Source organism: Amblyomma maculatum, chromosome 1, assembly GCF_055883805.1.
Source record: "Amblyomma maculatum isolate TAMU_Amacu chromosome 1, ASM5588380v1, whole genome shotgun sequence".
NCBI classification, from domain to species: domain Eukaryota; kingdom Metazoa; phylum Arthropoda; class Arachnida; order Ixodida; family Ixodidae; genus Amblyomma; species Amblyomma maculatum.
Window position 1 is genome coordinate 277,013,676 of NC_139344.1, and position 12,675 is coordinate 277,026,350.

General features: G+C 47.2%; 1 protein-coding gene across 5 annotated transcripts in view; it reads left to right on the forward strand.

Annotated features, from left to right (window-relative positions):
• Positions 1-12,675, forward strand: part of LOC146206610 (uncharacterized) — a 238,893-nt gene that overhangs the window by 41,909 nt on the left and 184,309 nt on the right. For 3 of the 5 annotated variants that reach the window (XR_014704469.1, XR_014704468.1, XR_014704470.1), the window contains exon 3: positions 8,083-9,150. The gene's annotated coding sequence lies outside the window, so the exon portion shown is untranslated. Of the gene's footprint in view, positions 1-6,759; positions 7,366-8,082; positions 9,151-12,675 lie in introns of those variants that run through there. The other 2 variants (XR_014704471.1, XM_084591371.1) reach the window with 2 other exon arrangements.

Here is a 12,675-nt window from a genome sequence, read left to right on the forward strand (position 1 = left end):
CATATGCTTAATTTCGGCTCCACTTTTTAGCATAGGCCTAGTGGCGTGCAAGTGGACCGGAGCAGCCGTGCCGCAACGGCGGCAGCTGGCTGTGAGCAGAAACTTCCTTGCATCGCAGCTGTCGCTTCTATATCAGCCACTCGGTATTGCTCAGAGATCCTCAGGAAGGATTCAGTATTGACATTTGGCTTATTATTTACGGGAACAACAAATTTTAGCACACTTTTCGAAAGTTTTTCATATCGTCGGTGCGCACGACTCGGAGCTGTAGCCGGCGCAGAGCGGCAGCAAGTGCTGCCATCTCACGGTGGTCACGCCCAGGAGCTGGTTTGCCGCGGGAAAATCGCTCCACGTGGGTCGGCTTTAGGCCTCCTCAAACCTAATACTAAAAGCACCCGTTAAATACTTGGCTAACCGTGGCAGGAAAGATAAGGTAAACGAAGGAAAACCGCGGTAAAGGTATGCGTAATGCTTCTGCGTGTATATATCCGTGCTCAGTCAAGGTAAACCGCCGCTTAGACCTTTTATTGACACTGCAAGCTGTGTTACGTGAGGAGGAAAGTTCAGGTCGAAATCATTGTTTCTTGGAATAAATGGAAATAAATTTGATCGTAAATGCGTCCCCAACTGTTTCCATCAGTGACATCAGCACTGGGCACAGGAGTGGAGAACGCTGGTGCCAGAGAGCACACACAGAAGTTTTAAGTAAGCCTTCCAAACACTTTTGCTTGGAATTTAGAAAAGAGGCAACATAGCACATTTTGTATATCGCGGAGTTTATTATTATTATTATTATTATTATTATTATTATTATTATTATTATTATTATTATTATTATTATTATTATTATTATTATTATTATTATTATTATTATTATTATTATTATTATTATTATTATTATTATTATTATTACTATTATTTCCTCCTTATATAAACCTCCCCAATGCGATTACGTATGCCTCCCATCATGTACATCCCCTAATTCCGTTCTCTATGACGAGAAGTTAGCTGCGAATGTTAAGCGTCTGAGACCATCTTTGTCCCCTAGACCTGATGGCATTCCAGCCGCCATAATAAAAGCCTTCATTTGTATCTTTTACCAGTACTGAGTGCTATATTTATTAACTGTTTGAAAAATACTGCCTTTCCTCGCGTGTGAAAAATGACACGCGTGTTTCCTGTCTTCAAGTCAAGAAACAAATCTGAAGATTCCAATTATCGTGCGATTTCTTTTCGATGTGCAACCTCTAAGCTTTTCAGATTAACTTTTCACAACGCACTTTCCTTCCATCTCAAAGATGTCATCATACCGAATCAACATGGCTTCATATCGGGTCGCTCTACTTCAACCGACTCAGTCACAGGTCACATTTATGCCTCTGCAGCAGTCCTTCAGTAAGGTCAGGTTCACACAGTGTATTGTGATTTGAGCAAAGCTTTCGACGTTTTAACTAACTCATTACTTCCTGAAAAGTTTCTACTGTCTGACGTCGAAGTCTCAATCGTAGCTCTCCTACGTAGCTATCTCCTTGATCGCTCCTGCTCTGTCACTGTCAGTGAACAGACCTCCTTCGTTTACACTGCAACCAGTGGAGTTCCTCAAGGTTCTGTATTAGGCCCGCTTCTCTTCTCCCTTTTTATTAATGAAGTTTCCTCCGTTGTCAAGAACTCCTTGTTTCTTCTTTATGCTCACGATATAAAAATATTTAAGGTCATACACTCTTTTCAAGATAGCTTGTTGTTGCATTCGGACATATCTGCTTTCTCTGATTGGTGTGCGAAGAGTGGACTTACCCTCAATTCTTCCGAAACTATGGTTGTATCATTTACTCGTAAAACGCACAGCTTTCTCTACCATTATTTTGTGAATTCTGTGCTGTTGGACAGGGTTGATGAAATTAATGACCTTGGTGTACTTCTTGGCCGCACCCTCAGCCTCTCCTCTCATACTAAACGCATTGCTCAACGTGATATGCGCACATTCGGACTTATCTGCAGACTTTCGACAGAGTTTTGTACTCCACTACCGTTCTTAAAGCTGTACCTGTCCATATGCTCACCGCTATTGGAGTACGCGTCGGTTGTTTGGAATGGCACGTGCAAATCAAACTGTGACAAGGTCGGCAGAGTACGGCAAAAAAATTTACGGGTATTTTGATATCGCTTTCCGTGCACAACTTCCTCCTCTCGCTCCACCGGGAGTACCCCACTGCATCTTACTTCTCTTAACTGCCGTCGTGTCAGGGTAGATATAATTTTCGTGTACAAACTCCTTTATGGCCACATTATGTGCCCTCAGCTGATAGAGTACATCCTACTGCACATTTCGCGAAAGGCATGAGGGAATTCAGATCGTTTCTCTCCCCTTCTGCATTCCCATTCCCCTCTGGACAGAATGCAGAGGTTGTTTAACTCTTTTTGTGATCACCTTGACATCTTCCAAAACTAGCTCTCTTCATTTATATGAATTTTCGTAGCGTTGTATTCTAAACAGTACTTTATCACATATAACTTCCCCTTTCTAGCCTAAATATTCTATTTACTTCACTTTTGCTTTTTCTCGTGTTCTATGCTGTTTGTATTCTGAACTGCTTTTTATCAGTTTCTTATTTATATTTTCACTTTAAACTTTATATTTACTGTCCCATATTCAATTGTATATCTTTATTGTATTTTCCTGTATTTCTAGCTAGTGTTTTAGGTACCACACACTTGTTGCGCCTGGAATGGTGGCCTATGTTATGTATATTTTTATTACTATAACCAATGTGTTATGTGTTTTTTTTTCCTTTATCTATCTATCCTTTTTTTTTTTTTGCGTGATGTGCTCTACAATTCTCACGCCGTGTCTACAAAACATGCTACTCACTGATTTCATTTTCTCCGTGATTCTTTTTGTCTCAATATCGTTTCATGTGTTATTTGTTCCTTCTTTAGTGTTCTATCTGTGTGTGTAAAACTTGTGTGTGCATTTTTTTGTGCCGCAGCAAGAAGACCATACGGTTGTTCCTGCACACAATAAATAGAGACTGATTGTTTGATTGATTAATTGATTTGATTGATTAATTGATTGATTGATTGATTGAATATTATGGCTTTATACTCCCATATTTAAGCATTTCCATGTTTGCCTGCGATTGTTTGTAAAAAAATTTATATTTGAAAATTTTCCTATTTTGTGTATTGTATTTAGTCATTTCAATATTTTTTTTCTGTGAAAGCCTATTTATTTAGCTTAATTCTTATGCGTGTTATAGTAGGATAATGCAAAAAATAAATTATTCAAAAATATTTTCTAACCCCCATTACTTGTGCCTGTATTTCCGCGATCTGGCAAGAAATTTAACATCAAAGAAAAAACTTACAGATGAGCGTTTCATCTATTTGCATCTAGGAAAGAGTCAATATTTTGTATTTTTTTTTTTTTAGTTTCTTTTCTTTAAATGATTGCCCACTTTTAAAAAGTTTGAATCAAACATTTAGCTTTCGATTTCATTATTTTTTGTACACTGCTAGGCATTATAATTTTTATTTTCGAAAGCCGATTTATTCACCTGCGTTTTGGTATATGTTATATCCGGACGTCTTCTTCGTAACTCAGCTCATTCACTTTTTGTTTTGGATGACACCGCCCCTGCACCACTCGCACCGCACTGTCCGTGAGCGAAGCTATAAGCAGCGCTCGCTTCTTCGCTGGTTCCGCGATGCTATGGGCTTCGAAGTAAGCCTCTAGCCGAACACGATACGTAGGCCACGTACCTTCTGCGTCTGTGAATTCCGGTGGCCGCCCGGCACTCATTCTTACGCAGGTAAATTTATCTAGCGCCAGCGCGCTTCCTCGTCGCCACTGTTATTGAGCGTCACGCAGGTAGGAAGCAACAAGAACGAACGCTTTATTCAGGCAACTCCTTTTATAACCCGCCGGTGACGTTGTGAGCACATCACGTGGTCATGACAAGGTTTGCCGACAACGCATCAGTATCGAAGTAATGCAAAAACTTTCTTTATTGAAGTATTTTCTAACAGCTATCACAACGTGAAGATGTTTTTTTCTTCCGCGGTCCCTAAAGGGTTAAAGTAGCGCTGAACGTCGTAGCACCTGTGATATGACCCGCTAATTTTTGCAGCTCCCTCAACGTTCACAATAGTAGCTGTGTCAGTATTCACCAGTCATAGCCGCTGGAACCAGCTGACGCTGTCACATCTATTCACTGGTTAGTTACTGCAATAGTAAAACAATTTCAAGTAACTTCTAAATAATTTCAGTGGCATTTCAGCATTAAGGTACGCAAAAGTTCAGATCCTCGTTGTTCATTATCCTGAGTTAAGTGATCTAATAATGAGCGCTAGACAGAGGTGAACGTAAGTCCAGCACTAATGGAGTTTGTACACGTTCTCCTCGTTTTTCTCTCGCATTCTAAATGTGGAACACGACAGAACGCAGCACATCTCCTTGGGAGGGTATACGACGCGATAGCTTAATTTCTCCCGTCGATGGCACTCCTCGTGCACGTGCATGCACTTTGCTACTCTTAATCATTAACCTTTTAATTTGTGCCTCTATTTCCTCGCACATATTATATTTCAAGCAGTCGTAAGTTGCTCATTTATGATAAAGACCACCTGGCATAGCTGCGTGGCAGCCATGCGCCAGCATGCTCAATATGGGTTCGGCTACTGCGTGGAAATCTCGCCCACATCTAAAAGCAGAAAGAAGCCCGAGTTCGCGGCTCCTCCCATGTCACGTGGTCTCGTGGCGTAACACGACCCGCCGTCCCATCAATTCTCAGCCATCGCCAATTAGCTAATACCACCTGCCAGAGTCATACCCATGATATCTCGCTAATAATGTCCACAACGCTGCATTTTCAGCATAACGGGTCCTTTAACGCGCGTTAAAAATTAAGTTGCATATAGAAAGCATACTTGCGCGAAGTGATGCGGCTATCAGAATGTACGAGTAATAACAAATCTGCCGTCACGTGACGGCACATAGGCGTACAATAGTCGTCGTAGTCAAGTATACCGCATAACAAAATCTGACACCCGCAGAGAAGCAGGGGGAGGCATGCATGACGCTTTTATACTTAGCTTGCACGTGATGTCATTTGAGCAAGCTTGCTGCCACGGCAGCAATGTTTGCGTCGACCTGGTTAGCTGCCGCTCACGATTCCAGACTCGGATAAACAGACGTGTTAAATGCTTTGTCCAAATTCTTTCTGTGCTTTGCTTGTAAAAACCTCCTCTTGCGCGGCCCTTTCGCGATGTGTACAACTTTCAGCACGTGTTTGCTGCTAGGCAGTGCGACGAAATCACAGGATGCGCCGAGGACAGGGCAGAGGATACATGGAAGTCCATTTAGTAGAAACGGCGCGAAAACAACCATGCGGAACAGAATGAAAACAGGGGACGAGTGCTCTGTCCTGGTTGTTTTCTTGCCGTTTATATACGAAATGAATTTATAGCCTTCCCAAGCTTCTGTTTTGCATATGGAAACATAAAAAGGGCTATAACCGCGCAATTACATCGTGCGGGAAAAGAGCTTATCAGTAACATGAGAACACGACGTGCTCTTACATGGAGGAGTCATTCTCATTCCTTTTGAGCTGTTTGAGCTTTCTGGATGCTAGAAAAGAGCCCACAGAAAGACGTCCATTTCCCCGTCAAATATGGCAGCAGGGGCACGTTGTTCCCGCCGCGACGGCTTCAGCGTACTGCCGCAGCTCGCCGTTTTCCCTGAGCCATGGAGTGATGCAAAATCTCGACGCTTGAATCAGCTGGAGACGCGACAGGGAAATTCTTCATTCACCTCCTCATGTCCTCTCCTCGAACCCTCAGATTATACAGCGAAATTTTCCTCAGACTCCGAGGTTTCGGTTGTCATGGCCGAACTTGGCACAATGCGTGCAATATTCGTCGATTTCTGTGTGCCTTGGTTCTTTCGCACTGGCTCTGTTCGTCGCAGCGACCAAGCAGTATCACGAACATCGCCACAAACTGCGAGGGCCGGTGGCTCATAAACATGCGGTGGACGCCTATTGCAGGATTCCATTCGCTAATGTCAGTGCAAAGTATGTATAATGCAATTGTTTTGGCCCGGTCCCGTAACTTCACAAGGGGCCTTGCTGGCGCGAAAAGAAATTGTACTATTCAGCCTTCTCCTATAAAGTGCATCGATAATACATGCGAAATTCAAATGATGAAGCTTCGCGTGGCAGTGTTTTGGACGTGATATAATGACACCTAAAAATAAATAAATCGGGAACTTTAGCTTTAACATGTGCAGTGGCGATCGCAGTAAAGGTACGGTACCACGAAAAAGCTTCCAGCTGATACAACGAAACAAATTAGTACTGCTGGCTTCCTAAAGCGTCGGACGCTGTTGTTGCCGAAGCAGCTCAAGAAACACGTAATTCGAGGCCCCCCGTCCGACATGTCCTGAACAATGCGACCACCGCATGCGGTGAGCCGAAAGAAGCCCCCCGTCGCTGTCGGGGACGCGCGAAGCATGTATAGTGAGTTTGTCATCATTGTATGTATATATTTTTGCTATGTACGGGACTGGGAGCGAAGCGGCGCTTCAATAAAGGTCGCGTTCACTGCCCTTGTCCTCAGCAGGGGTGGCATATGCAATAGTGGCTGGCGCATCCTGTGACGGCGTCAACTCTGCAAGCTCGTGCAAACGGACGCTCTACGCCACGTCATAGTTGTCCTCGCATTGCAGAGCAGCCAAGCCGGTGCCGACATGTTACCTAACAATGCACAGCGGCCCTGGCAGCGATGCGGGTGTGCTACCAGGCTCGTGACGTGCGTGAACAACAGCGTATGGTTCGCAAGAGACGCGCACGTGCTGAAGCCACCTTGGGGCCGGGCGTGTGGTGCAGCATAGCATGCGTTCGTCATGTTGATTTGTTGCCGGAAGAAGAGACCGCTTGCGCTCGTGTCTGACGGGACCTCGAGCAAAGGGCCCGAACCAGCTCCGGCCGGTGCACGACAACCGAGGATGCGGGAGTGGGCGCTTGCTCGTTACGTCAGGTGGTGCGAGTGAGATGAACCTGGGCTCGTCTATCACCAACAGTAGTCGTGCAGAACACCAATCGTTTTCAGGCCGGGTCCCGCGATAAGCCACGTTGTGTCGTTGCCGCAGTACCGTTCAGCTGAAGCCTAGCTGTCTCTAGGAGCTGGTCTAATGCGGCAGCTGCAGACTACAGTGCGAGTGTTGTTGCTGTTGGCGGAGTTTATGTTAATGGCTTTAGTAGTATGTCGTCTTAGCCCGAAGCACTAGCTGTTTTGACCCCGTGTCTGAGAGCTTAAAACAGCCCGAAGTGTATCGTTCACGCATCCTTGCACAAACCCAGTTTCGAGGTGAGTCTGCACTTTCAGCACTGGTTGTTGCGATATCGTATTGATGACGGCGTTTTATGGTACCTGTGATTGTTCAGAATTTCCATGTAAGGTAAGATGCGCACCTTTCTTTGTCGGCACTTGCTTACAAGTGTTTAGGACGCTGGAATTATCTGCCTTCTGCAGCTTTAGCTAGGGCTGTCCTTGGCCATTTACGATGAGCAGATTTTTCTTTTTTCAGGTAAGCGCTGGCTATTCCGCGACACCGCTACTGAGGAGGCGTTATGCACTCACATACTTTCAGGCAACGCCTCATTAGGAAGCGACGGCTCATTAGAAACTCAGCCTAGCGCAGGCTCGTCACGCTGCATGTCTTTCCACTTGATCGCACTCAGCAAACAAGTTTCACTTGACCGATTCGGCGCTGCACAACCGTTGGAAACCCGAGGCGACCCTTGGAATGATAACGTTGCTCGAATGTTGACTGAGGCTGACACAAAGGGCGACTGCCATATGCTAGCCGAAGGCGGCCGCGTGCTCCTCGTCAGCGCCATACACGAGAGCCACCATTTACCATGGAGATTGTATAACCTCAGTGCAACCTCAGTGAGCGGGTGATGCCCATTCCTGAGAAATTAGGCCGTAGAGATGGGTTTCAAAGAAAAGTGCGTTATCTACCGGCTAAGTCACATCCCCAGCCTTGTGTTGACCGGTGCTGATGACGACTTGTCTTTGCAGGGACGGCACTGGGAAATTCTCTGAGCAGCGCCACTAGCGACTTCTTCGTTCCATGAAGATCGAGGCCGCTTCACAAGCCGAACTGACGTACGGAGCGATCTTCATGATTGGCGTGACTTTTGTGAGTAGTGGACTGGCCCTGTTCTCCACATACAACAGAATCCTGGCAGTGGTACTGATCGCAGTCGGCCTCGTGACTATCGTCGCGGCCGCGCTGCTTGTCGACTGCCTCGTGAAGCGCCTGTGCTCCTGGAGGCGGAGGAGGCCGCCGGCCTACGATGCAGTCGCCTCGCCACACACGATGGAGGCTGGTGAAGCTTCGCCCCTCGCCGAGCCAACCGCACTGCCAATGGTGCGACGCTACAGCCTGCCCCCGTATTGCGTGGTTACCCCGATCGGCGAGGGCCGCTTTGCTTTGCACAATGACGACTCCAGCGGGCGCAGGCTCAGCGAGCCGTCGTGTGAGCAGGATTGGCCTCCCGGACGGCACTACAGGCTGCAGCCCCGACTGGACAGCGCCCTGTGGCCGATGGCAGACCGCCTGCAGCGAACGACTGCCACCGAGCCGTGGAAGGGACGCGTCGGCGAGCTCCTACCTCCTGTGTCAGATGCTTCCTCCGATGCCGAGCATCCTGCCTCAAGCGAGAGCCCCGCCGGAAAGTGCGCGCCGCGAGCCCCGTTCTTCGAGCCGCCCTCGTACGCCGACGTGTTGGCTGACGACCTCCGCAGCGGGACCGACAGCGTAGCGTCGCCCGAAAGCCAAACCCTGCCCGCGGACGGCGGCCGGATGACGCAGGGCCGATCGTCGTCGCCCGAGATTCTCAGCTCGCCTCTGTCGATTGGCGCCGCGCCTATGGGCCGATAGTGTGCGCGAAAGAGCCGGCGCGAACCGCTCTCGCGCGCAGCCACTTCTGCAGCAGGCGTGCGCGGGCGGAGTAGCAAGCAGCTGTTGTGTCTATGCAACGAGAGCCTTTGCTCTTCAAAGCAGCGCGGACGTTTATCGGCGAGCGCACAGCTGTGCGGCAGTGCCTGTTTGCTCGGGGCAGTGCTGCGCACGGGATCTCGTCGGTGAGTGTCTCTCTGGCTTCCCCCTGTCGCTCGTGAGCGTGTCATTCTCGGGTGAGGCCCATTGGTGACTGCCAGCGCCGAATGACGCGCCCGAGCCCCCTTGGCTCCACCAGGCACTGCTCGCGCCGCGGTGTTCGCTTGTAAAGGTTGGCACACCTGCGTTACTCGTACATTTGGGGCCACTCCCTACTTCTTGAAGAGGATCTGTGGAATTTTCATACATGATGAAAGAGCAGAGGCTCACGTTCAGATCGATCAAAGCAAGACTAGAATTGAACAGCTCGTACATACGTGGCCGCAATGTGCGCCTAGCGCCAACATGTGGTGATTCCCGCGCTCCGCAGCCTTGTTCTCTTTTTATTTTTGCTTGCTATGTCGCCTGCGCTATCAGAGTGGCTTGGGTAAGGAATCTGAGCGAAATAAGAGTAGCATTTGCTTCAATGAATGCCGATTGTCATTGCCAGAGAATTGGAAACAGCAGCTCCTATATACTTCTCATTAAGTTAATGAATGAATGATTTCATGAGACAGTGTCGGGCGTTTTAGCTACCTTCGAGCTGTGAATTTGGTTGTCTAAATAACGATTAAAAATGTTTCTAAATTGTATCAGTACGGCAGGAAATCAAGGTCGCAGAGGTGTAGCCGCTTCTAAGAAAAACTACCAGCATTGAAGCTTTCAGCCCGCAGGGTTTGCTTCTAAGTCTCTCGGCTCTCCTGCCTAGGACATCTGGCAGCCCTACCTACGATTGCAGGGTTGAGGGTGCGAGTTCTTCCCGCCTCCGAAGGGTAGGATCGCAGATGATGCGAAACCATCTACGTTGTGGAACTCAGAAGCAAGCCTCTGTATACATTTGATAAAGGCACCTGGAAGCAAGAAGCTTGTACAAGGGGAAAAAAAAAAAAAAAAAAGCAGGATCCATTTGCCTATCTTCCTGGGAGACGTGCTGTCGCATTTGTTACTGAATGAAATCTATGCATGAATCTCATAGCACATTAAAATTAGTTAAATAACTAAGGATGTGAACGTCTGCAGACTCTGCAGTCTATTTTGTTTAATATTTCTTGGTAGACTTGATAACTCAACAGAATATCGAATGTCACCTCGAGTGCCTTTAACTATACTTATATTCTCAAGCATGCCCTCAGTACAGGCAGGCTGCTTATCGGTCACCTCATGCGTCACAACGGCCGCATCACTCACGACCCGCCGTAGTGGCTCAGCGGTTAAGGCGCCCGATTGCTGAGTCCGATGACGCAGGCTATACAGCGGCCGCGTTTCGATGGAGGCGAAACGCAGAGGCGCCCGTGTACTGTGCGATGCCAGCGCACGTTAAAGATCCCCGGGTGGTCGAAATTTCCGCAGCCCTCCACTACGGCGTCCCCCATCGGCAATGTCGCTTTGGGACGTTAAACTCAATATTCCATGTTGCTTGCCATTACGTTCACGACACCAAAGTTGAAAGTGCCGAGGCTATGTTGAATACCAGCCCTTATTATTTTATTTTGAAGGACCAATTCACAGTGAAGATAAGCAGTACTATGTAGCATTAGTGCTGTACCTCCAACATCGATTGCTTATTGCGAATTGAGCTTTACCCTGAAAAAAAAAAAAAAACGTTTAAAAATCAGAAAACAGATAAGCTGGAACAGGCGAGGCAGAACTCTGAAGCCAGAGCTCTGGCTCGTCGAGATGCGAGGTCCCAAGGTTTCGAGACGAGGCGTCAAAATAGTGTCCCTTCCAATGCGAAACCCATCCTAACCACGCACGCGTGAAGTGATCAGTTTGAAGCTCTTTTTTTATTATATCAAATAACTTTTGGTAATCCTTCTTACCATCGTTGAAAGCGATGAGCAGATCGTTCCAAAAAATACGGTTCCTTATTGTTTTGGCACTTGCAGATATTGCGTGTCGCGTGAATTAGACGTCGACGGTTTAAATCCTGATTCCCTATTTGCTGTTTGTTGTTGTGCGCATCGTGTCACACAAGTTCCTGCTCTGTGTGTCGCATGTTTTCTGTTTTCATAAAAATGAAAAAAAAAGAGAAGGGGCCTCTGAATTTTTATATATCCCCTCTCCATACCTCTATTGTGAATTTCGTATATTGTCCGTTCTGTGTCTGTCCTTGCTGGATGTGCTGATTTTGTTGAGTTGTGCCACTTGTCTGCGTCTCGCTATTACTTCGGTTACTCTATATTTTTTTTTTTCGGAAGTAATACAGTGACTACGGCTTAGACCGGATTTACATTGTGTAGCTCATTTTAAGTACTCACAGCAGGCAACCGTTGGTGCGGCATTAAAGTAACCTTGAAATGGGGGAAGCTGATAACAACGCGACCAACGAACCATACACACTACACGGCAATGGGAACACAATGAAATATTCGCACTTGCGGAAATGGCAACGTTAGCGCTTTGAGATAACAACCGTTCGGGCGCGCACAGAGTCGTCACAAGCTGTCGTGGTCATCATGCTTCATGATTTTAGCTTTTCGGAAGCACTATTGAAAAAAAACTTCCCTGAACTACACGTAAATTCATCTCGGTAGCAGGTTTCTTCGCGTGCTCTCTGACAGAGTCGCACTAAAGACCTAAATTAGGCCTCCTTCATCCTAATACTAATAACACCCGTTCAGTACTTTGCTAAGCATGGCACGACGCGGCAAAGCAAAGACATACGAAGCAGTACTTCGGTACACTGTCGATGGCAATGTAGATCCACTGATGTGTCCAGCTACAGTGCGCGCCGCTGGTGGCCGCGCACTAAATTGCGTTCAGGCGCAACGTCTCTAAAAAACGAAGAAAAAAAAAAAGCAACGACAACAAGGTCCTGACTGTAATGCGATAACACGTTTGCCATTGAGAATCTCGAGACGTTGGCAGTGTAGATTGATGTGAAACGCAAAGCGCTGCTTTGGTTGTCGCGAGCTGCGAGATCTGTTGCGGTCTTACACGATGAGTGTCCCGCATCAAGTTACCCCAAAACACGTTCCAGTCCGTAGAGATGAACGCGGTGCCATTAAGGGCCCAGAGGCCAGCACCATGATGATGTAGCACGGATCCCTACAACGACCTCTTTGCACAGACAAGGGCCGTCTTTGCCATGCTTGAAGTAACGTACATGAACTCGCAACCGCAGTCCTTCTGCGTGCAGCCAGGAATCCGCCACACAGAGTTTTTGGCCGAGAGATGACGCTCGTATTGCCATTTTCACCGCCGTGGCTAAGTTGCGAAAGTAGTATTTCGCAAACGCGACATCTAACGAGCCTAGACCAAGTACAGAAGGTGCATGCAGTTCGACTGTGGCAAGTGACGGAGGTTGTTGCCCTAGACGAGCGGCCTGTTAAAGGGACAGTATTTGTTCTTTGCAAGCTCTTTAGAATTGCCGAACGAAGACGCAAGCGTATCATTTACCCGGCATGCAAAAATGCAGTAAGCTTGCGCCACGCATTCGCGAAACTCGTTAAACTTTTGGTCACCTTCGTAAATGTTATTAAGCACTCAAGAGTCATGACAAAAAAGAAAGG